Source organism: Cavia porcellus, unplaced genomic scaffold (assembly GCF_034190915.1).
Source record: "Cavia porcellus strain 051 isolate PalLab524CR breed Dunkin Hartley unplaced genomic scaffold, mCavPor4.1 scaffold_11, whole genome shotgun sequence".
Lineage (NCBI taxonomy): Eukaryota > Metazoa > Chordata > Mammalia > Rodentia > Caviidae > Cavia > Cavia porcellus.
In genome coordinates this window covers 54995842-55020396 of record NW_026947494.1, presented here as the reverse complement: position 1 = coordinate 55020396, position 24555 = coordinate 54995842, and the positions used below count along the sequence as shown (strand labels likewise).

At 38.9% G+C, this 24555-nt stretch overlaps 1 long non-coding RNA gene across 1 annotated transcript in view; it reads left to right on the top strand.

Annotated features, from left to right (window-relative positions):
• The window catches only part of LOC134478005 (uncharacterized), an 81400-nt gene that overhangs the window by 46724 nt on the left and 10121 nt on the right, over positions 1-24555 (top strand). The window contains exon 3 of the long non-coding RNA XR_010050347.1: positions 17159-17306. This is a non-coding gene — a long non-coding RNA (uncharacterized LOC134478005). The remainder of the gene's footprint in view (positions 1-17158; positions 17307-24555) is intronic.

Below are 24555 nucleotides of genomic sequence, written 5' to 3'. Positions count from 1 at the left end.
AAACTGTTATCATATGGGCAGATGCTACACACTGAGATCTCGAGCCAGCCCTATTCAAACTACTCAGTTCTTGTAGAAGCCCTCAAACTATGAATCCTTCTAATTTTATGAAGTATATTCTTCTATCTATTTTGTAACTTCCCAGGTAAAATCTTATTCTTTTCTCAGATCATGGCTATCTAAAATATGGAAGGTTGGAACCAGGCAAGAGGCTTCAAATAAGATAGTAATGAGGACAACTTGCTATGTGAAACTATTAATGATACTGGACTTACCGAATATACTATAGTGTGTAATTATGCCTTTTTACAGCTAAATAAACTGAGACTCGGTAAGGATGATTAACTTAACCAAGACCCTTTAGTCAGTAAATTAGGCTGTGTGTATCACAGCTCTCGTAGCTTCCATAGTCTGTAATACGTCTACTGATTTCTCAGGAGAGTGTGTCAAAGACTTTCCAAAAAGTTTTTCACCTAATATAGTTCTTACAATATTTTGTGCTTAATCAGATCAGTTTCTGGCTAATCTTTATGCTTGGCTACCTGGAATGACACATTCCAAAAGGATACTGAGAAGCTGAGGTTTTAGTCTACCACAAAATATGTTCAAAAATCAGTGCAAAAGTGAACTCTCTTTTGTAAGAACTGTGTAGATGTGCAGCCTAATTTTTGCTAATCTCTTCCCTCTAGACTGCAAAGCCCCCACCCTTTTTTTAAATCTCTTCTCCCCTTACTCAGTGGTATTGCAGTTTCAACCAGACCATTGAGCTTTTATGAATGCCCTGTTGACCTGAAGCTGCTGATCCTTGATTTGCTATTCACACCATACCCTCCCTGCCTTTGTGTGAGGAGTTAATATACGTACGAGACAAGCAGGTCCAAACCTTTCTCATTAAAACAAACAAGCCAAAATTACTACAGGGACCAGTACTAAAAGCATGACATGCACACACAAACAGTCCTTAGTTACTTTTACTTGTTTTTATTTAAGAAAGACTGACAGTCTTCTATGTGCGAAAGCTCTCTTTAAGACATGCCAGGGGAAAAGCAGATGAAAAACAAAGCACTTAGCTAATAAGAACAGAGACATGTGCATTACATATTTATAGAAGTAAAAGGGAATTGGGAACATATTTGCTTAAGCATAGTACTTATTTTTTTATTACGATCCTGTCTTATGTCTGGCTATGCTCATGTATACTCAGCGCTGAAACTCCCAACCTGAGATGCTTAACTCCTTTACTTCAAAACAATATGTCTTAGCAACTGGGAGATGTGATCTGAAAGCCAACACCAGACCTTCACAATGCCTAGATTACTGGTAACACAGAAAGTCACAGCAATATTTTTTTTCTGCCCTAGACCTTCATTGATTGCCATCTTAAAAGACAAACTGAAGAGTTAATGAATATGCTTTCAGCCAAAGTCACCTAATATTAAAAGTTATCCCATCAGAGTAGGAGGCAGAGGTCTGAGACTTTCTAGCAAGGAGAACCTGAGTGATGGGCATGGAATGTGATTAGATTGTTTTCTAGTACAAAGGTGGATTGTGGGGGCAACAGCTCATGAGGCAGATCACACTGAATCTTGAACTCTGGACTCTGAGCTGCTAGAATGAGACAGAGATGATCTCTGTCCTCTCAGCATCACCAGCTCAGGAGAGTGATCCTGGGTTCAACTCCCCCAAGATCTCTGTCCATGTTTAAATCCCAGCTCTATGTAAAACTCATTTTACTGTTGGAAAGAATTACTCAAAGTTTAATTTGGAAATTTTTATACAAACTAAGTACAGTGGCACATCCTTATAATCCCAGCCACTCCAAAAATTGGGGCAGGAAAATCATATGTTCAATGCCAGCTAGGCAACTCTGTAAGACAACACCTCAAAGTAATATTTTTAAAAGGCTGGGGATATCGTTCAGTGGTAAAATGCTTGCCTAGTAATCTTGGATTCAATTCCTGGGACAAGGGTGGAAGGGGTGATTTTTGTACAGAAAACCTTACAAAGAAAATGTATAGCTATAAGAAAAGCCAGGGGCAAAAGTATATCTTCCAGGTCACATCCCCATGACCCAACCCCCACCAAGTTCCACCTCTAACAGTACATTCAACTACTGCACCGTCCATGGATGGAGTCCAGTCATAAGAATAGCACTCCCATAGACAAGTAACTTTCCAAACACATGAAATTTGGGGGGAGGGGGCATTTTAGATCTATCCCATAACATACCAGTTGACTTTTTACAAATCTGGCAACAAAAACATCTTCCTTCTTTCCCTCCTATGTGGAAGTAGGATGTTTCCCCCCAAGACTGCTGCTTTAGTCTCTGCAGACACATTACTCCTTCCATGCTTCTGTATTTTATCACCAGCTTTCTCCACTTCCTGAAGTGACTAAAAGTCAAGTGTCACTCTGTGCAGTTTTCACACACACTCTAGGCAGAATATGATTGTGTTCTCACTCACCCCAGATCACACCTGCTGCCCTGAATCAGAATTGCTTAAATTGATCTATGATCCCGCCATTCACAACCCTCACCCCAGCTCTTCTAGAAGAATCCTAGCAGAATCTGAGCCTTATCTGAACAGAAACAGCTTTGGTACCTGACATGTGCATTTTACCCACCTTGCAAAGAACTCAGATTCCTTTTAACCCACTCCCCAGGGGTTCACATGGTGGGTCTTCCCTAAGGACCCTTCTTCCATGGCACCTCCAATGGCAGAAGCTCTTTAGTTTCAAAATGTGACAGCATTTTAAGTATTTGTACTCTTACCTAACTGCGGTTGGGGGATCTTTTCCAGGAATTTGGCACTCAAAGAAGAAAATCATCAAATCAAATTCCACCCTGTCCCTTCCTGCCTTGTGGGGCATGATGTATTAATATCATTTCTAGTGTAATTGTGCCTTGCTTCACCGTCCCATTAACCAACAGCACAAATGACATTGGGTAAACAGGCTCCAAATTACCCCACCATTAACCTGGGCCAACAATGAGGGATGGATTCTCTCACTCCATTCCATTAAACCCTCACTCATCTTTCACATCGAGCTTCTAAATGACTCAATAAGAACGTCCCCTGATTAATCTAACCCAGTTCCCTCAAATCCACTGCTCAGTGATCCTTCTTTAATAATGCACTTAGATATTTATTCTATTCATAAACTCTTGCAAAGTTATTCTTTCTATGAACCTTTTTTTTGATCCTTTTCATGCACCATTCCTTGAGAGGAAACTCTGGCCTTTCAATTCTTTTGAACCCTTCTCACTAAGGCAGTTCATATTTCTGTACAGACAGACCAAATACATGTCACTGGTGCTGCCAAATGTGATGACACACACCTGTAATCCCAGCACTAAGGAGGCTGAGGCAGGAGGATTGTTACAAGGTAAAGGTCAGGCTAGGCTACATAGTGAGTTCAAGGCCAGCCTAAAGTACATAGTGAGAATTTGTCTCAAAAAATGAAAACACACAAAAAATTCACTGGTAGACAAACACATGAAGGTTACCTGAACTTTGTAATTTTCTAGTGTAAGAACTAAAGAAGCTGAAGATGAGATGGTGCTAAAATTTCTAGCCTATTTGAAGAATATTTTCCCCAGAATATTCCTATATCCTGAATGGTACTCTGTGCGTCCTTCCTAATATGTTGAAATTTACAAACTTTTCAATCTTGTGAGCTCTTTAAAGTCTTATTTAGCAAGTTGTGACTTCTGAAAGAAGGGTTTAAGTATCCAATTTAAAGTTCTAAATATAGTGAAATGTATCACTGAGTAATAAGTACATCTGTTTATATTTGTTGCCAACAAACAGCCACTGAATCCATTTTTTTCACCTATCTGTAACACTCACATCCCCATGACCCAACCCCCGCCAAGTTCTCCTATAGTTCTCACTATCTCCTACCCTATGATATCTTAATGGTTTCTCTAAGGCAGTGAGCTCTAGTAAAAATGTTGTGAAGTGTTTAATTTTTCATTATTTTTTATTTTGGCAAGGATCTATTTCTGAGCTCCTAAATGTGCATCTATATGATAATTTAGAGCAAATTGTGATATTTTTCTGAAGACTAAAACACTGGGCTAAATCTGACCCTGAAGAAATCTAATACTTCTGCGAGAAAGCAAGCACTAGATGATTTGATCATCTATTCATTTATCCAAAGGTTTACAGGAAAATTAAGTACTACAGGATATGTGTGTGTGTGTGTGTGTGTGTGTGTGTGTGTGTGTGTGTTTATGTGAGTGTGTGTGCATAAAAATATTTGATCTTTACATAGCGAGTTAGGGTCCATCACTGCCAAATTAGAGGAAGGATGTTATACATTCTAGAGAAATGATACAAAGTTCCCTGGGTATCTTTGGTCATGTTTTTTTTTTTCAGTCAATGAATTAATGATTTAGATAACTACAGGAAAAGAAGCTGAGATTATTGGCATGTGTGCACATGTGCCTGACACTCTTGTCTTGTCCTGTAGTCGAAGAGTAAACACCTACCTTAGGCTTCATCTGTTAATTCTAAGGGAGCAATCACTGGTTATGCTAGCCAATGGAAAACACATTTCCTTTTATGAAAGAGTTTCACCCTAGAATAAATTATAGTACATTATGGTGGTAGTTCAACATGGTGGAAGACCAAATCAGGGATGCTTACCCTGACAGTAACTTCTTCCTTCTTCCCCAATTAAAACTTTCTCCTTCCTTTCCTCATGTGCACGAAGAAAATTCCAATCAGCCCCTTGTGCACCATCAATGCCCTCCCCAAGTGCCCCATCTGGTTCAAAGGCACATATACCCTACACTCCCATATCCAGTCAGAGAGAAAACCAAACCATTGCTGGTTGTGGGCTCTACTCCCTGACCTATAAATAAAAAGGCCACATTCACTTTTTCTTATGTTATGCTTCTCTATTGCACCAGAAAACTCTAACAATTTATAGTAATTTAAGAGTTAAAATTGTATAATATTGCTTAAAATAAATCAGTAATTTGAGGCAGGAGATTAGGGTGTGGCAAACTGGCAGGGAAGTGGATGCAACCTTTGATCACAGAGTTGCAGGACACATGAACAGAACTTTTCCCAAAGCCATACACTTGGAACCAATCCGAGAGTTCTGTCTTCCATTCTATCTACCTCTAGAGCAGGTTTTTGGTAGGACAGCCTAGACCTGACATCAGCCTGAGGAGGAGGGGATACAAAAGACAGCCACCATCAAACCACCGTTATACCTTTTCAGGTGCCTACACTGTGATTGGTGGGACACATCTCTTTTCTTACCTTTAGTTGGCCTATACTTGCTCTTTTTTTTTTTCATACTTTAACAAATGTAACAATTCTAGCTTTTGTATTTGTCTTAATCAATTCTGTGTTCAGAACAGAAAGAACTTAGAAACCACCTCTAGAAGGCGACTCCAGCACCCCAAAATCAGGTAACACTGACTTTGGAAACAAAAAATAGAATTGAATTTCTTACCCTACCTTAATCTTGCACTATTTAACCTGTTAAATTTATCCCCTCCTCTCCACCCCCATTGTGTTTATCTTTGAGATCAGAGGTTCCTCCTCAGGAGGGCAAGCTAAACTGCTGGATCTAAGGGGCTGACAGAGAGACCACCTTTATAATCCCATCTGTATGCTAAGTGACACACATTCTCGGTGTCAGGACAGTGGACAGTTGCCATGAGGATGACTAGAAAGAACCATATACGGAGCAAAAAGACATAACATCAAATTCCCAGAAAGTCTCCACTCATTCCCAGGAAAGACATGACTATTCTGCCCCTTTATCAGTCTACCCCTCTCCCTCATTTCCTTTATTCATATTTAAAACCTCCCCACTCACAACAGGTCAAGTTAATTTGTGAGTTTATCTCCCACTTCTTGGCCAAGAATGAGTGTCTCTCTTGTTCAATCCACTGATTGAATCTACCCTATTATTGGAAATAACCCTATTTGGAGAAACTGACCTAATTTGGGATTAAAAATTGGTAACAGGTTCACACCAGTTGTAGTATTATCACTCAGGGAAGCTTGTAGACCCAACATCAGTCATTCAACCCCAGTGTGTCATCTAAGCTTGCTTCCTCCATCCTTCCCCTCCCCTGTCACTCCTGCTCCCAAAGACCTTCTTGCCTTTTTGTGCTTAGCTGCTACCACTCCCTCCATCCATGCCTGTCTCCACTTCTTCCTCTTCATATTCTCTCTACAGAAATCACTCAGCCCCTTGGAATCAGCTCCTTGGAAGGTTTTTAGTATTAGCCCCTGAAGAGGAGGTTCCAGACTTCTACAAGGCCAGATAGTAACATACTGAACTACTGACAATGTCCTTCTTAGACAGACATGCATTTTCTAGAATGCTTGTAAGTCTATTTAGATATAAATTTAAGTAAATTAAAATCTCATTTCTTCAATCCCATTAAAACACATCAGAAATCATCAAGAACCACACGTTGCTAAGGAATTAAATAGCACAGAACATTTCCATCAACACAGAAGCTCTGTCACGTACAAAACTAGTCTAGATTCCATTCTCTGACAGAGAGGCCTAAGGTAATTAGGTTATCCCATTTCCTTCTGGGAAAAGCCCTTCTGTCTTGTGAAGAGGTCTTCCTCTTCAGGCCTCAGCAGACCTCCTTCCAGTGCTATGTGACAGTGGAATAGTCATCTGTCTCTGAATGCAGTGCATCATATGATAAGAGCTCCACAAAACAATGGATCTTACAGGAACCACAGTCCTCCCAAGGAAATGGACAAGCCCAGGGGAGCTAAGTCTTCTGCCAAGAGATAAAGACGGAGTAGTGAGGGGGAAAGATAAAGCAATTCTGGGAGCATATTTAAGATTCAAACATGTAACACTTGCCCTTTTGTCAGGAAAGGAATTCTATACTACAGCAGTGCCTCTCTTTAACACTTAATGTGTCTAAATAAATACTGAGTGCATAAAATGAAAAGAACCCTGCAGCAAAACCATTGCTGAGGTAAGAATCCTTTTTCAAGTGTAAATTGCCATCCACTTAAAGGATCAGAGCTTTCAGAAGGGAACAGGGCACATCTGTAACCAAGGCCTCAGGGAATTTGCTGGAAGCATCTTATTAACACAGATTACTTTTCAATCTCTCCCTCAGATGGTACAGTGGCTATCTTCACCTTACTATCTGCAGCCACCCCTAAACTAGACTCACAGAGGAGGCCAGCAAACTTTTGTTGAATGCATTTTTTACAGTCTCAAGCCTCCACTGTCAGCTTTCCAACACCATTAAACTGCAAGTTTTGGTTAAATATTAAGGTCCATACAATTATGGTGTATAAATGGTATAAGTTGCTGAGATAATCAAATCTTAGGATTTCCTTTCATTGATCTCATTGTCACCAGCTGCTGAGGTCCACACTTCTAGCCACTTAACCAAAAAATGCAGGAGGAAATTCATTTATTTTGGTGAAAGGAAAGAGGATTTAGTCAGAGGTAGCTTCCAAGGTGATGGAGGAGCAGCTCATGGTCTCCAATCACCATCTCAGAATGTCCAGGTGTGCAGGGGCTTTGACAGCAAGAAAGACAGGAAAGGGCTAAGGTGAGGAATTATTAACTAAGGAAATTCCTGCACTGTTTTAGCTCCCAGCCATTTGGGGCTTTTTCCTTTTCTGTGGAGAAGAAACTAACTCCACACACCTGGGACCCATCCATCTGAGCTGAGGAGAGGAGGATGGCAGGGTTACATACTCAGCATGAGGGAGTTTGGAGAAAGAGTTTCTCTCTCAAGGGAAAACATCCTAACTTTTAAAGATCCACTTGGCCCTCTCGGTTCCTATTTGCTGTGTTTTCTTATATATCATTCACCAATTTTTCCTATAGTTCCAACAACTCTGGAAAGGACAACTCTGGAAAATGTCCAGAAGGACACTGCTCCTTAGGTGAGACTTGTCATACACACCATTTCTGCATCCTAGAAACCCTCTCCTGGCATTCCTTGTTCTTCTGCTCCCCCAAAGCTAATTCAGACCAAGCCTGCTGCACCCCATCAGCCAGAGGCTTCTCTTTCCTTCACTTGAATTCCATCTTCTAGATCTCCCTTCTTCCTTGATTTACTCTTCTGTCTTGCTAAATAACATCCTCTAGTTGCTCTTTAGAAAAAGGTGGCTGGGATCTAAGTGTCTGAAATTTTTATTCCTCCTTCACCTTGATTCATAGTCTGGCTGGTGTTATAGCTTGTACTAGATGTCCCCTTCCTCCCCTGCCTCATGAGGTCATTGTTGGAGATTTCTGGAGGTGGTGGGATCTAGGATATTTGACTATGGACTAACGGTGTGTGGTGAATTAGTCCCCTGGTCCGAATTAGTATATTTCTGGGTGTGACCACATGCATTTACTAAGGACAGAGGACAGCCTTGATGCGAGTGGCATCACCAAAAGGTTTGTAGCCTGGATGGGATAAAAAGGACCAGCAGGCTTGCTGGTTGCTGCTTTCTGTCTGCCATGCCATAGACTGATCCCCCCTGCCATGCAGCCCTGCTTTGGAGTCAATCGACTGTCAACTAAAACCTCTGCAAACTGTGAACTAAAATAAACCTCTCCTCCTTTAACTTGTCGGTATCGAGTATTGAGTGTCAGTAAATGAAAAGTAACTAAGACAGCCTGGTTAAGAATTTATTGTTAGAAGTAAATTTTTCTTAGATTTTGAGGGCTCTGCTTCATTGCTTCCTAGCTTTCTGTGACACCTATGAGAAATCACTTTGATTCCTGATCTTTTGCATGTGACCTACTTTTCCATTAATAGAGATCTTTTTGCAATTATTATTTGTGCAGAGAACTTTGTAGACCCTATGTGTCCAGAGATGTGAATTCTTCAGTCATAGCAATTCTTATATAATTTCTTTAATAATCTCCTTGCATTTTCTCTGTGTTATCATTCTAAAGGTCTTAGATCCTCAGTCCATTTTTAATGTTCTTATTTTCCATTCCCTTTTTACCTATAACTTTCTAGATTTTCTCAACTTTATTTTTCAAATGGTTTCCCCTACAGTTTTATTTTTCAATTCCCATCATATCTCTGGCTCCTTTTGTTTCATGGATGGGGTTTTTCTCTGAGGGTTTTAATTAAGACTTACTTTAAGGCTTGCAGTTTCTCATCATCTCTGTTTCCTCTGGTCCCTTTCTTCAGTTTGTTTATATTGGCCTTTGGCTTTCACAGGGGAATTATCCTTCAAACCCCTGGCAATGTGCTGGTTGTCACAGGAAGAAAAACACTAAAACTGATGGAAAACTCCGAATCTGCTCCAGGATTTGACAGTGCAAGGGTCTCACTGTCAGGATTTGTAGGCTTTTTCTCTGCAGTTCCTTCACTCCCCAGAGCAGACTCCTCCACTCTTCAGCTTCGGCAGGTATAAAGAGTCTGACAGTCAGGCAGGTGGGTGGAGGAAGGGGCCTGAGACCATCAGAATGCAGTGTTTTCAGGAGTGGCCCTCAGGGTAGTAGAGCACTAGGGGTGGGGGGTGGTCTTTGCAAGGGCACCGCTGTGAGACACTTCAGGCTGATGCACAAAGGCAGCCATTGTCGGGAACCAACAACTTCTCTGCATATCAATCCCTGCTTGACTGGATGCCATGCTTGGGACAGCTGAGGGAAGAGTCTCCCCGACCATTCTCTGCAAGTTTTAGTCCTCTTGCGGCATCCCAGGTCAGGGATGTGCTGGTTGTGAGGACTGCCCAGCCTGTGTCACTCTCCTGGTGCGCAGCCCCACCTTTGCCCATGTTTTCCGGCCGCTTCACAGATGCTCCAGGCGCAGCCTCCTGACTCTGCAGTCTCTCGGTTACCGCCACCCAGTTGCCTTCTCTGCTACATTTGCATCTTCCAGTATTTTCTGTTTACTCTGTGCTTCTGCTCTTTGGCTTTATAGACTTAAAGCATTTTATTTCCTCACGGCCACTTTGGTGGAATTTATACACAAGATTATTAAGTATATCAATACATCTGATCTCCCCGAAGAAAAGGTAGTCTACATAAAGGATAAATAACTAGACTAGAATGTGACTAGAATTACGTGATTTATTATCCAAAACAGGGTATCACTGGGCGTGAGTCACTAAGAATGACTACAATTACCTACTTTTTATGTTTTAAGAAAAAACTAACAAATTGATATCATATTAGTGAGCTACATAAAAAATTTTATCGAAACTATTTTCAAATATAAAAACTTTCTAGATAATTTAAATGAATATGTTCACAAAAGTATGCATCCACCCAGGAGTTGTGGTTGATACCTGTAATCCCAGCACTCTAGGAGACTAAGGTAGAAGGATCACTAGTTCAAGTCCAACCTGGATAATTTAGCAACTCAGCAAGACCTTGTCTCAAAATAAAACAAGCTAGAGATGTAGCTCCCTGCTCTCCTTGATACTCCACCCCATATCTCAAACACACACAGACACACTCATACTATTTCACACATACTATTTGTACTAACTTGCTTGTGTTTCTGAGATAGATAGCAGGCATTAATTATCTGTTTGTAAATTTTTTCCTCTGCTAATGGAGCCCATACAATGGCAGTAATTACACAAACAAGAGATTTTATACATTCACAAGAGAACTTGGGAGAAACATAAGAGAAATTAATTTAGAAAAATACTCTTTTTATGAAGAGTCTACTTCAGAGTGTGATAAGGTAAACACTATCTGTATCTGTACATGTTACATTGACTCATTATGTGTGTGTGTATTTACTACAAGGAATTGAACACAGGACCTTCACACTATGCTATTTTGTTAGCCATTTTAAAATTTTTGTACTGAGGCAGTGTTCTTGCTAAGTTACTAAATTGCCAGTGCTGGGCTCAAATTTGGGATCATCCTGACTCAGCCTCCCAGAGTGCTGGGATTATAGGCATGCACCACCAAATCAGTAGAATAACTATTTTTAAAGTAGATGTTCAAAAATGTTTAAAGTAAATGTTGATAGTTCTTCAGCAAATTTGTATCTTTTGAGTTTAAATGGTCAGGGATATTACTATCTCCATGGCAATTGGAAAATTTATTCTTTCTTTTTCTGAGATTACACATTCTTGAGAAATTAAAATTCTGTTCTTGAGATTTCATTAAACATGGGCTCTTTAAAACCTCATCACTGAGAGAAAATGACAAGTGAAGGAGAAATTACAAAAACCCATCTCTTCATAAAAAGTAATGGAAAAAACTGTCACCATCAGGATCAACTTTTTTTGAATTCTCAAAATTAATCAACATCTTGTAGTAACCCAGGAACATCTATTCAAGTGAAGAGCCAGATTTTAGTAGGAACACTGAGTTTGTAACATTTTAACTTATCCTAGTGCCACCTTACAGGTCAGTGGCAATGATAATAATGATGACAAAGTTCATTCTGGTAACAAGATTTTTCTTTTTTGCAAATAAAAAAATGTGTCACCAAACAGTAAAATAATCTTAGTGTGTACTATATGATAAATGAAAGGACAGTTCCAGCAGAAGCATACCAACAACCTTTCCATGGCCTGTGGCAGCACACTTTAACCTGTTTTCCAGAGATAGCCCATGGTGAAACCTATTGTTTTCCAAATTCCCTACCGACCTTCATGCCAGGAGTTGTGCTTGCCAGGCAGACACTGTGCTGCTGAGGTACATCCCCAGCCCTGGGCTGGAGGTCTTGCTCCTTGCTTTTGTAGACACTGGTGTGACCGGCTAGTTGTCCAAATGTGTCTGTACCTTCCACCACCACCTGAGCTGACAGGAACAATCTACCTTCCTTTACTACTTGTGTGTGCAAGCACTTGATTTTACCAGTGAGTGCCCTGCCCACTGCCCTCAGAAGAGATACGTTAGATGAGCCTTCACTATAAAAGAGGTCAAGGAAAGAGACTGCTTACTGCTGGTGATCCTCATACAACTGGGTGCTCTGCTGAGAATTCTATCCTGTGCACAAGTGTCCCTGACATGGTAGAAGAAAAGAATGCAAAGCAGTGTAGGGAGCAGCTGAGGCTGGAGATCAATCACATGTTTGGGGCTAAAGCAAGACCAACACTGAGAACACAGAGAACCCAAAACACATCATGTAAACAAGAGGTTACAGCTCAGAGAAGGCAAGATGCGCAGGCCAGACAGTTGCTAGGCAGAAAGGTTGAAATTGACATAATCTTCCTGAGTGTATAAATAAGTGTGTTTCAGTGGTTGAGCAGTTCCTTTTTTCCCATCAGGGGAGCAGGCTCTGCCTGACCTCAATCTTTCTGTCTTCTTTATTTTCCCGTCCTGTCATCATCCTCCCCACACCCTTCTCCCACGGGAACATCTAGAGCTGCCCTGATACGTGGTAAAGTAGAGATTTACCAAATCCTTCTTGGATCCTATTAATGCCAATAATAATAATAATAAGACTTGAGGTTTTTATTTAGCTGAACAAATAAATGCTAAACAAGAATGGATGCCAGGGATCCTGTGGGGTTCATCTGTTACCAAATATTTACATAAGTTATATTTCAAATTAATTTCAGGTCTTTCCCATATGACTCAGGAACATGCTGAGCCAATGTTACAATATCTAACTTCTTTTTTTCATTGGTACATTTAGATATACACAGACAACATTTATCATAGGGAATTTGTACCTGTCCCTGGTGTATTTTACTTCTTCTGTACCTGTATTTGTACCTGTATTTTACTTCTTCTGTCCTTCCCATCTCCCTTCCCTCCCTTCAGCCCTTCTTCCCCTCTTTACAAAAGCTTTGTTTTCCATTTTCCTTTCTATTCTTTGCTCTTGTCCCTTCTCCACCCCACCTCCACTTTTCTTCTTCTCATTTGAACATTTTCTTTCCATTTCACACTATCTATTATAAATTTTGGTCCTTATTTATACTTTTGGTTGCTAAACACCAGAAAAAACACGTGATATTAACACATGTGAGTCTGATTTATTTCTCTTAAGAGTATGGCTTCAAGGTATATGCATTTGCCTAGAAATGTCTCCAGTTTATCCTTCACTATGGGTGAGTAGTACTCTATTGCACTAAAAAACAAAGCCCACATCAACCTCCAGGAGAATGGCAGAGTGGTGAGCAGCAGAGAAAAGTCCTCTCCGAGCTTTGGTGTCCAGACCCTGGAATACAGCAACGTGAGGAAGAGAAGAAGGAGAGGGGCGGGTTTCATGGACACAGGAAGGATCTGAACTGACACGTGAAGCCGATGGACAGAGATAATTCACGAATTCAGGAAAAATAAGAAAACCAGAGGTGAGGGTCCTGCCAGATGGGGAGAAACATCAAGCAAGCAATGCAGCCCCAACCCTGTGCACCATCAGAGGCCCTACTGGCCAGAGAGAAGCAGCTAGGAAGCCATGTGGCTTCCCTGTGTGCCAGTGGAGGCCCTGTAGCCAGAGGAGAGGCAGCAAGGAGGAGTGCAGCCTGCCTGTGTGCTGGCGCTGTCCCTGTCAGCCAGAGAGGAGGTTACCTCCGCCTCCACTATGTGCCCCCCATCCTCACCTGTAAGCAACTAGACACGACACAGGCTGAGATGATAATAACTAAAGTAGGAAAGTAACCTGACATTTATGTTCTTTGATTGACTTTGCAGGACTGGGGCCGGTACTCTGGGCAACTATTTAGAGGATAAAAATATGCCTATAGTAATGATTATGGATTTTCTACAGTCCTATCACTGTTTTGTTTTGTTTCATTTTACTGTGCTGTTTTACTCCAAGTTAATTTTTAAAACCCATATCTTTATCCATTCATAAGTTGATGGGCATTTGAGTTGTTTCCAAGATTTAGCTATTACAAAGTATGCTGCTATAAACACAGGTGTGCATATACTGCTGTGGTATGATGCTTTTAATTCTTTCAGGAAGTTACCAAAAGAGGAATAGTTGGGTAGAGTGGAACCTCTAGTTTTAGTTTTTTGAGAAAACTTCACACTGATTTCCTCAACGTTTGAGCCAGTCTATACTCCCACCAATAGTGGAAAAAGGTTCCTTTGCCCCTCCCCCGGCAGCCTGGATAGAATTTATCAGTTGATTTCTTGATAACACTCATTCTAAAGTGAAATAGAATCCCAGCATTGTTTTAATTTGCATCTCTTTATTCATCTGAGAAGTATCTATTCATTTCAGGCACCCATTTGTGGATTGGCTCTTTAAATTTGGGTGGTTTGATTTTTTTATTTCTTTAATAAGATATTAGTCCTTTGTCTGAGGAATAGCTGTCAAAAATATTTTTCCTAGTCTATACATTGTTTCTTCACTCTGTTCTTAGTTTCTCTTAATGTGTAAAAGCTTTTTAATTAGATGAGTTCTCAGTTGATTCTATGTGATCATTTCTGTGTGAAGGCTTTGTTTATAAAGTCTTTGCCTACACTAATATAATCTATTCTAGATCCCAGAAGATTTAGTATTTCTGTATTAATATTTATATCTTTCATTCATTTTGATTTTAGTTTAGTACAGGGAGTAGTTTTAATTTTTGGTACATGGAAAGTCAGTTTTTTCCACACCATTTATTAAAATATCTAGCTGTTTTCCAGTGAAGGTGTTTGGCACCTTTGTCGAAAGTAATGTGGTTGAGTCTAGAGTTGTTTCTGTATGTTTATTCAGTTACACTGATCCTCAGGTCTATTTTTTTTTTTTTTTTGCCAGTAACATGCTGTTTTAACACAGTAGCTTTATAGTGTAATTTCAAATCAGGAATTGTGATGCCTCCTGCCTTGCTTTGGTTGCCCAGAATTGTTTTTGCTTTCTAGGTTTTTTCTGGTTCCAAGCGAATTTTATGATTGTTTTCTCTAATTTCTATGAGATATGCTGTTGTGCTTTGTGTTTGCATTAAGTATGTATAGTAATCTTGGAAGTGTGGATATTTTTACTATATTGGTTTTCCTGCCCAAGAACAAGGGATATCCTTCCACTTTCTGATACCCACTTTAATCTCATTTTTCTGAATACTGTGGTTTTCTTTTATTGAAGACAGGGTCTCACTTTATAGTTCAGACAGCCTTTGAATTTACTACATAGCTCTGGCTAGCCTTAAACTCATGGTGATTTTTCTGCCTCAGGCTCCCCAGTGCTGGGATTACAGACATGTACCACCACAACTGGCTCAGAGTAATATAATTTTCAATGTAGAGTTCTTTTACTTCCTTTATCAGATTGATTTCCTATGTATTTATTTTTTCCTTTTAGTTTTTGATGCTATTGTGAAAAATACTGTTTTCCTAATTTTTCTCTCAGTGAGTTTGCTAGTTGTCTACAAGAATGCTATTGAGTTTTGAGCATCAACTTTTTATCCAGCTACCACTGAATTTGGTTATTAAATCTAGAAATATTTTGGTGGAGTGTTTGGAGTCTTATATGTAGAATATCATGCAAATAATGATAATTTAACTTCTTCCTTTCATATCATTATTCCTTTTATTTCTTTCCCTTCTCTAATTACTCTGGCTAAAGTTTCCACACATATTTTATACAAAAGTGACAGTGAACATCCTTGTCCTATGCCTGGTTTCAGAGTCAAAGCCTTCAGTGTTTGACCATTTGCAGTATATGAGTACTTGGCTGTTGGTTTGTCATAGATGACTTTTATCAGTCTGAGATAAAGACTACCTATTCCAATTTCCTGTAGAATTTTTATCCCCTATGTGGGTGTTAGACTTTGTCAAATGCCTTTTCTACATTTATTGAGATGATCATGTGATTGTTGTTTCTGGGTCTGTTAATATGGTGTATTACATTTGTTGATTTGTATATACTGAATCATCACTGCATCCTTGGGATGAATCCTACTTGGTCATGGTGTATAATATTCTTGATGATTTGCTGCATTATATTTTCCAGGATCTTACTGAGGATTTTGCATTTATGTTCATTAGAGTGATTGATCTGTAGTTCTCTTTCTTAGTTGGATCCTCTGGTTTTGGTTATCAGGGCAGTACTTTCTTCCAGGACTGACTCTAAGTGTATTACATCCATTTCAGTTTCATTAAAGAGTTCAAAAAGTAGCAACACTAGATTTTCTCTAAATTTTTTGTAGAATTCAGCAGTAAATCCATCAGGACCTGGGCTTTTATGTATTGGTAGGGTTTTTTAAATTACATATTCAATTTTATTGACTAATGTTGGTTTACTTAGAATTTTTATATCTTCTTGATTTAGCTTTCATATTTCATATGTATCTAAGAATTTATCTATTTCTTCTGTGTTTTCTATCTTACCAGAAAACAAATTCTCAAAGTAAGTATACATGACTTGAGTTTCTGCTGGCTGTGTTGTAATTTCAATCTTTTCATTACTAATTGCTTGGATCTGAGTCTTTCCTTTTTTTGATAAGGTTAGCTAAGTTTCATTAATTTTATTTAATTTTTCAAAGAACCAACTCTTTGAGTCATTAATTCTTTGTATTGTTTTGTTAGTCTCCATTGCATTAATTTTTGCTCTGATCTTTATAATTTACTTCCTCATACAAGTTTTGGTATTGACTTGGTCTTCTTTTTCTAGAAACTTGAGGTTTGACATTAGATTATTTGAGCTTGTCTGATGCAGATATTCAGTGCTATTCCATCATAGGACTGCTTTCATTGATCCATAAGTTCCAGCATGCTGTATTGGCATTATCATTTAATTGTAGAAACTGTGTAATTTCCCCTTTAATTTTATCTGTGGCCCATAGGTTGTTCAGGAGAGTGTAATTTCATTTCCATGTTTTTATGAAGTTCTTATGGTTTCTTTTGCCATTGATTTCCAATTTCTTTGCACTATGTTCCTATAATACTCATGGAATATTTTCAATCCCTTTGCATTCACTTAAGTGTGTTTTATGAGCTAATATATGGTCTATTTTTTGAAGACTGTCCTATGTGAAATTAAGAAAAATGTGTGCTCTGATGTCCTGGGATAGAACACTCTTTAAACATCTACTAAGTCCATTTGTTCAAAAGTTTGGTTCAGTTCTAATATTTCATGGTTGATTTTTTTGTGTAGTTTATCTATTCATAACAAGGTAGTATTGAAGTCCCCCAATACAATTGTGTTCACACTATTTGATTTTTCATGTCTGTTAATATTTGTTTTATACAGCTGGGTGCACTGGTATTTGTTGCATGTATGTTTGTTGTATCTTCCTCTTGGACATTTCCCTTTACAAAGTTGTAGTACTTTCTTGTCTCTCTTGCTCAGCCTTGGTTTGAGGTCACCAAAAGGTTCCTTCCTGTGGGCCACTGGCATGGACAGAGAGAGCTAGAAGACCTGCCTCCACCTGTGAGCTGCAGATAGTAGAAGATTTGCTTCCTGCTAACAGCCAGTGGAAACAGGAACACACAGCCAGGTAAGCCCCATACACCCCACCCACAGGCCATCATTAGAGACCCTTGCTTCCTTCAGGCAGCCATTACCCACTGGGAGAATCAGACAAACCTGTGTGCCTGCGTGTCTGCCACCATCATGGGAGTCCCAGTGCAGACACAGGGTGAGAGAAACAGCCTCCACACCATGCATCCTTGGCCTTTGGGAGAGCCCCAGTGTAGCTGCACAGGTTTGGAGAAATCCACCCCACATCCTGCTTCCTGTAAACCTGGGGTCAGAGGAACACAGGTGCCTATCCCATTCCCCTGGAGGGACAGCCAACATGGGAAGTGTCTGGGATGCCACAACCAGCTTACTGGGAGGAACCCAGGAGAATGTCAAGACAAAGGAACAAAAGGCAATCTCAGACCTCCAGCCCACACGGAACAAGTCTAGGAGATACAGTCATGAAGAAAATGGAAGTCATACCTGAAACCTCTGAGAGGATAACAACTGAAGTAAAAAAACAACTTCATGAGACTGTAAAATTAATCATATCAGAAATAATGTCCAAGTAAAAGAAGAAATGAAAAACATAAAGAATAGTTCAGCATATCTAAAGAAGACAGATAAAAAAAATGAGGAGCACAGCTAAATGATGGAAACCTTGAATGAACAATATAGAAAGAAATTATAATGCATTAAACAAATTTTAAAAAGATATCCCGGAAATTAAAAAGTTGATCAAAAGCTGGCAAAACCACTTGAAAGAGACTGAAGAAAGACCTTCAGACCTTGAAGACAGGATTGCAGCTAGTAATTGTAAAAGGAAAAATCTTTTAAAAATGACAAGGCACCAGGAAATAACAATTCAATGGCTGCAAGATGATGCAAAGAGAAATAATTTGAGTGATAGCTATCATTAAATAAGCAGGGGTCAAGACAAATGACCTAAAAGTGCTATTTGCAGAAGTAATCACAGAAAACTTCCCAAATGTTGGAAGCAAGGCATCTAAGACTCTAATTAGCCATAGCCAAAGTAAATTTACACCTAGCCATATAATAATCAGGATCCCAGAAATTCAGCACAGGAATAGAATCCTAAAAGCTGTTAGAGAAAAGAGACAGATCACCTATAAAAGAAAAACAATCAGAATCATGGCAGACTTGTCAACACAAACCATCAAGCCAAGAAGAGTTTGGAGTGAAGTATTTCAAATCCTGAAAGAAAACAACTTCCAATTCAGATCAATGTACCCAGCAAAACTATCTTTCAAAACTGATGGAAAAATAAGATGCTTCCATGATAATGAACAACTGAAGAAATTCATGACCACCAAACCAACCCTACTAGAACGTGCTAAAGCATCTGCTAGAAATAATAAAGATGACCAGGGTTCCAGGAACAGCAGCAGAGGATTATGACCAAACACAGCAGGCAATTGAATGAAAGGGAAAAGTAGAGGGCCAATAGTAGGAGGATAGCATGGCAGAGACAAAGTATGCTGGTTGTAATCATTAATGTAGATGGCCTCGATTCAGCAATAAAAAGAAACGGAGGGAGAGTGGGTCAAGAAACAGGATCCACCAATGTACTGCATACAAGAAACACATTTAACTTGAAAGGAAATGCATAGACTGAAAATCAAAGGGGAAAAAACAATTGTTCCGTGTGACAGGAGACCAGAAAAAAAAAAAGGGAAACTTGCCCATCAACCACAGAATGGCTAAGAAAGATATGGTATTTTCTTTTCTTTTTTTTATTTAAAGAAAAGGAAACAAAAAAATACATGGAGATTTAAAAAAGGGTAGAAATAGTACAAAATTACAGAAAAACAAATGGTAAGAAATTGCTGGTTGATAAGTTACATATTGTCATCTTAGAAATAGCTGTTCAGGTTACAATATTAAAGTCTTTAGAATGACATTCAAAAAGTGATACTACAAACAGTTCTGCTCAATGATCGAACAAAAACTCAGTAATATGGTTATCAGTCCTACACACTTGTTTTACATCTCAAAGAGGGTAAGATTAAACATATCAAAACAGAACAAAACCGTTAAAAAAACAATTTAAAGAAATACAGATTTCAAAGCAAGTCCACTCGAGATCTTCACTGTCTGTCTCTAGTTTCTTACAAATAGTTGTCCCCATCTTCACCCACTTTATATACTTACTGCATATTATAGAACTAATCAAATCATTACAGGATGATGAAGGCTTTTTAGGTCTTCAAGATCCAACATTAGGGAAGACAATAATAACTACCATCGCATCTCTCATTCTCTTCATGGTAGCCATCCCTATATCTACATATGCTGAAATTGAACTCAAGAGCCAGACCAATGTCATTCTAATCAGCGAACAATAGCGTTGCTAGAATTTATATCATAATGCTACAAAATTAGCATCGGGTTTCTTAGTGTTTCTTCTTCAGAGTATCTGTTCATTACATCTTGCCTTATATAATCTGTTATTGTAAATAATTTTTAAGAAACTCGTGTGAATTTCTACATATATATCTATCCTCTCTGTATTATAGGGAAAACCAAGTCATAACAAGACAGCAAAACAAATTCCTAGAAAAACATGCAATAGATAAGACATATAAGACCACAATATAGATGATCTTCCATAGTTACTATGTTTTCTCTTGTTATTTTCAATAGATTTGTCCACAACACCGGCTTAATATAGTTAAACATAGTATTACCTATTTTTATAAAAACACAACTTTGAAAGCATTGTAGGATTTGAGAGCTGTTAATAGTTAATACCAGTATGGATATCCTTTACATCTTGTCATCATCATAGTAGTTGCCTCTACTTTTAGGGTTGATACTAACAAGCATACCAAATTCAAATAAAATCAGCCATGGCCAACCCATAGTCTTATGATTCAGATTCAATTAAGATCAGTCACAGTAAGACAATGTAAGTAATACAGGATTTCAGTTTAAATTAATAGGAAAGTAAGCATAGTTACCATGGTATAACCTGCTATTTTTGGGTCAGATGTCTGTGCCCTCAAATCTGACATGAGTGGACAGACCAGAACAAATTAAATTCAAACTAAATATGGTGATAAGACTACTGTGTCTTTTAAATCCTGATACACTATTAACAATGACCTCTGCCTTTTTTATAGTGTTTCAGAGCTGTCTATACTAAAGACTATAGCTTACCGTCTCTGCCTCATATCTGCTACTCCACTTTTCTGCTATAATTTGTCCACCTTATTCCCTCATTCCACTGTCTGCCCCGTTCATTGAGGCCTCTCTGCCACTGTTGCTGGAATCCTGGTATCCCTTCCTCTCTTTCTCTGTAATGTTGTTTAGCACTCTCTGTAGGGTTGGATTGGTGGCCACGAACTCCCACAGTTCCTCCTTGTCTTGGAAGCATCTTATTTCTCCATTAATTTTGAGAGAGAGTTTTGACGGGTATATGAGCCTTGGTTGCATATTATTTTCTTTCAGGACTTGGAATATTTCTCCCCATTTCCTTCTTGACTTAAGAGTTTGTGTTGATAAGTCTGTTGTTATTTTGATAATTTTCCCAATGTAGGTAATCTGCTTCTTTTCTCTGGCTGCTTTTAATATTCTGTTCTTTTGGTGGATTTCTGGAATCTTGATTATTATATGTCTAGGCGTAGATCTGTTTTGGTTGTAGGTAGCTGGTGTTCTGTATGCCTCTTTTATCTGGATATCATTTCTTTTTGTTATACATGGGAAATTTTGCTTTAATATATCAGTGAATATTCTTTGTATTTCATTTTTGGTTGCTCCTGCTTCCTCACTCACATTCTTTATTCTTAAGTTATGTATCTTTTTGTCATCTTCTAGCCTTTGAATTGTTTCTTTCTGGTTCCTTGTTATTTTTAAGAGGCTTTTTCTTTCACAATCATATGCCATAAATCTCTCTTCAAGTTTCAGAAGGCTGTCTTTAGTTTCTGTGAAGGCATTTTGCCAGTGTTCAATGGAGATTTTAGTTTCCTGGTAATCTCTTTGGATCTGTTTCATGCATTCTAAGTTATGTTTAAATTCTTCTTCAGAAGTTTCTCTTTCTTTTCTGATTTCCTCAGTTCTTCCATCTGTGTTCTCTTGGACGGGGCTTGTCATTTCTTTAATTAATCTCTTTATATCTTACCTCACTTGGATCAGGAGTACAGCTTTAAATTCATCTATGAGGTCATGGAGGTATTTTTTAATTTCGGCTGATGCTGTGTCGAGTAGTGGATGGTTACTGTGCTTGTTCTCTTCAGTGTTTGCTTCTCCTGGGCTTATTTTCTCATGTTGGGCAGCTGGAGATTTTTTTTTTTTATCTCTTATCATGTTTCTGGATTCTTTCAGACTGGAGTGTCCTGGGGGTCTCTGGCCCTCTCCATATTGCTTAGGGCCTTTCAGAAGCGTGCTGACTTGAGTTTTTGCTGTCCTCCCCAATTTGCTGTTATCTGGGGTAGGCTGGGATGCAGGGGCAGTACAGGCTAGCCTCCAGCCTCTGTGCCAGTCAATCCGTAAATTAGGCTATACTTTCTGGATGTCACTGAGTTGTGACTATTTTGTATCTGCTTGTTGGGCCCCAAGCAGAGGCTTGGTTCAGCCCCAGCAGATCCTACCAGTTCTCTCTGTGCCAGAAGCAGCTGACTAATGTCACCGTGGCACAGGGTTCTGCCCAAATCCCAGCTGTTCTCTTCTAGACCTCTCTGTGATAGGAGCACCAGGACAGCATGTCTGCCCAATTCCAAGATGTCTTCCACTAGTTCTCTGTATGATGCTGAAGCCAGCACGGTGTCACGCTCTGCCCAATTTCAAGATGTCCTCCACCAGACCTCCCTACAGGGCGACTCGGGGTTCTGCCCAACTCTAAGATGTCTTCCTTCAGACTCTCTGTGTTATTGATGTCCCCGTGGTGGCGGGCTCTGCCCAGTTCCAAGATGTTCTCTGGCCAACCCCAGCGGCCACAGGACCCAGTCCCCAGTACTCACCAGGGCTTGGTGCAGGTCTTCCTCTTGGGTCTACTGCACACCATGCCGCTTGCCCTCACTGCGCTCTGGGCACAGCCTGGAATGGTCAGAAAACTGCACAGTGTTCAGCTTCAGAGCTCTAGAGCCTTTCACAATCTCCTCTGGTGCAGCGGGGCAGTCCTGGCTGCTTCTCGGGGTCCCAGGTCTCAGTTTTCAGCAGTCACCAAAAGCCAACACAGCTTTTCCTGTTGGGACCACGGGTCAGTTTGCTGATTTAAAGGCACGGGATTTGCAGCCTCCCGTTATCAGCCTTTGCAGTCTCAGCATGACTTTAAATCCTCCAGCTGCGCTGTCTTGGTTAATAAGAATCATTATCCATTTGTCTGGCCCTCTCCATGTTGTCATATTCTAGCATCTAATATGATTTCTCTGGAGAGACTATCCACCCGATCCCCTAGCAAGCTGCCATTTTAGGCAAGTTCAAGATATGGTATTTTCATACAATGGAAAGCTACCTAGCTATAAAATAGGATAATCTCAAGGTTTCTGTAGGTAAATGAATGCAAGTAGAAGTTGTGTTCAAGGGCAAAACAATTTGAACTCATACAGGTAAACACTAGCATTTAAAAAAAGGAGTTAGCGGGATCCCAGAACACAATGGATATTATAAAAGTGACAGGGAAGGAAACACCTAGGAGGAGAAGGTGGTAAGCAATGTTAATTTCTTATTGCCTTGTCTTGAACACTTGTAATATTTTCACAGTTTTGTTAAGTTTGGTTCTGTTCTGTCTTGTTTTGTAAGATTTTACTATGTCTAATGGTAAGGGCAGCTATTTTGAACATAATGGGATTTATTATGGTAATTATGTTTAGTTTCCTATTAGCTTGCTTTGAAGTCCCATAATGTTTTTATTTAGTTGGTTTTATTCTGTTTGATTTTATTTCATGTGATGGTATGAACAGCTATTATAAAGAAAGCAAGACATTATAGTAATCATTGTTGATTTCTTATTATCTCATTCTGAAGTCCTGTAATGTCTCCATTCTTTTGTTTGATTGGTTTTAGTTTGTTTTCTATTATTTTATTTCATTGTGTATGAGGTATAGACAGCTGTTTTGAATAGAACAAAAGACAATATGGTAGCCATTGTTGATTTCCTATGTCTTGTTTTGAAGTCCCATAATGCTTTCATTCTTTTGTTTTGATTGATTTTATACTATTTTGTTTTGTCTTATTATGTTGTGTGAGAAGATGTGGACAACTATTTTGAAGAAAACAAGAGACATTATGGTAGCCACTGTTGATTTCCTGTTGTCTTTTTATGAAATCATGTGTTGCCTGTATTGTTCCATTCTGATTTGCTTTGCTCTGTTTTGTTTTGCTTTATTCTTTTTAAAATAAAAGAAATTCTTGGTTAGAAATCCACTTTTTCTACAAATAGAATAACTACTCATGCTTTTTTCTGGGTTCCTGTTGTATGGAGTATTGTTTTCCAACACTTGACTTTCAGCCTATAAATTTCTTTTTTGAATTAAGTGTGTTTGTTGCATGTAGCATTTTGTTGGATCTTGCTTCTTGATCTATTATTCCAGTCTATTTCTTTTGATTGTTGAATTGAGACATTTGTATTGGTGGTTATTACAGGTAGGTATTGACTGATCATTGTCATATTTTCCTCTTATCAGTTTACCTTTTTTCCCTCTGTTTAATTGCTTGCCTTGCCTGGTGAATTCATTCTGTTGGGGTTCATGGAAATGTAGTCCTTGTTATCTCTTTCTAGAATGCCCTTTAGAATTTTGGAGTGCTGGTTTGGTGGTCATGAATTTCTTGAGTGTTCTTTATCATGAAAGTATCTTATTTCTCTATTCATTTTGAAAGATAGCTTTTCAGGGTACAGCAATCTGGGTTGGAGGTTGTTTTCTTTTAGAGCTTGAAATACATTATTCCAGGTGTCCTTGACTTGAGAAATCTACTATGATTCTAATTGGCTTCCTTTATAGATGATTTGTTTTTCTTCCCTAGCAGTTTTTAATATTCTATTCTTGTACTGAATTTCTGAAATCTTCACTATTATATGTTTTAGTATGGATTTTTCAAATTATGGCTAATTGGCATTCTATATGCCTCATTTATCTGTATGTCAAAATTTTTCCCTACTTAGGAAATTTTCTACCATTAGTTTTGTGAATAGTTTTTTAAAATTTCATTTCCTCTAGCTCCTGCTTTTTCATTAACTCTAATCAATCTTATGTTATTGTTCTTTGCATCATCTAGCACCAGTTGGATTGATGTGTGTGTATGTGTGTGTGTGTGTGTGTGTTTCCTTG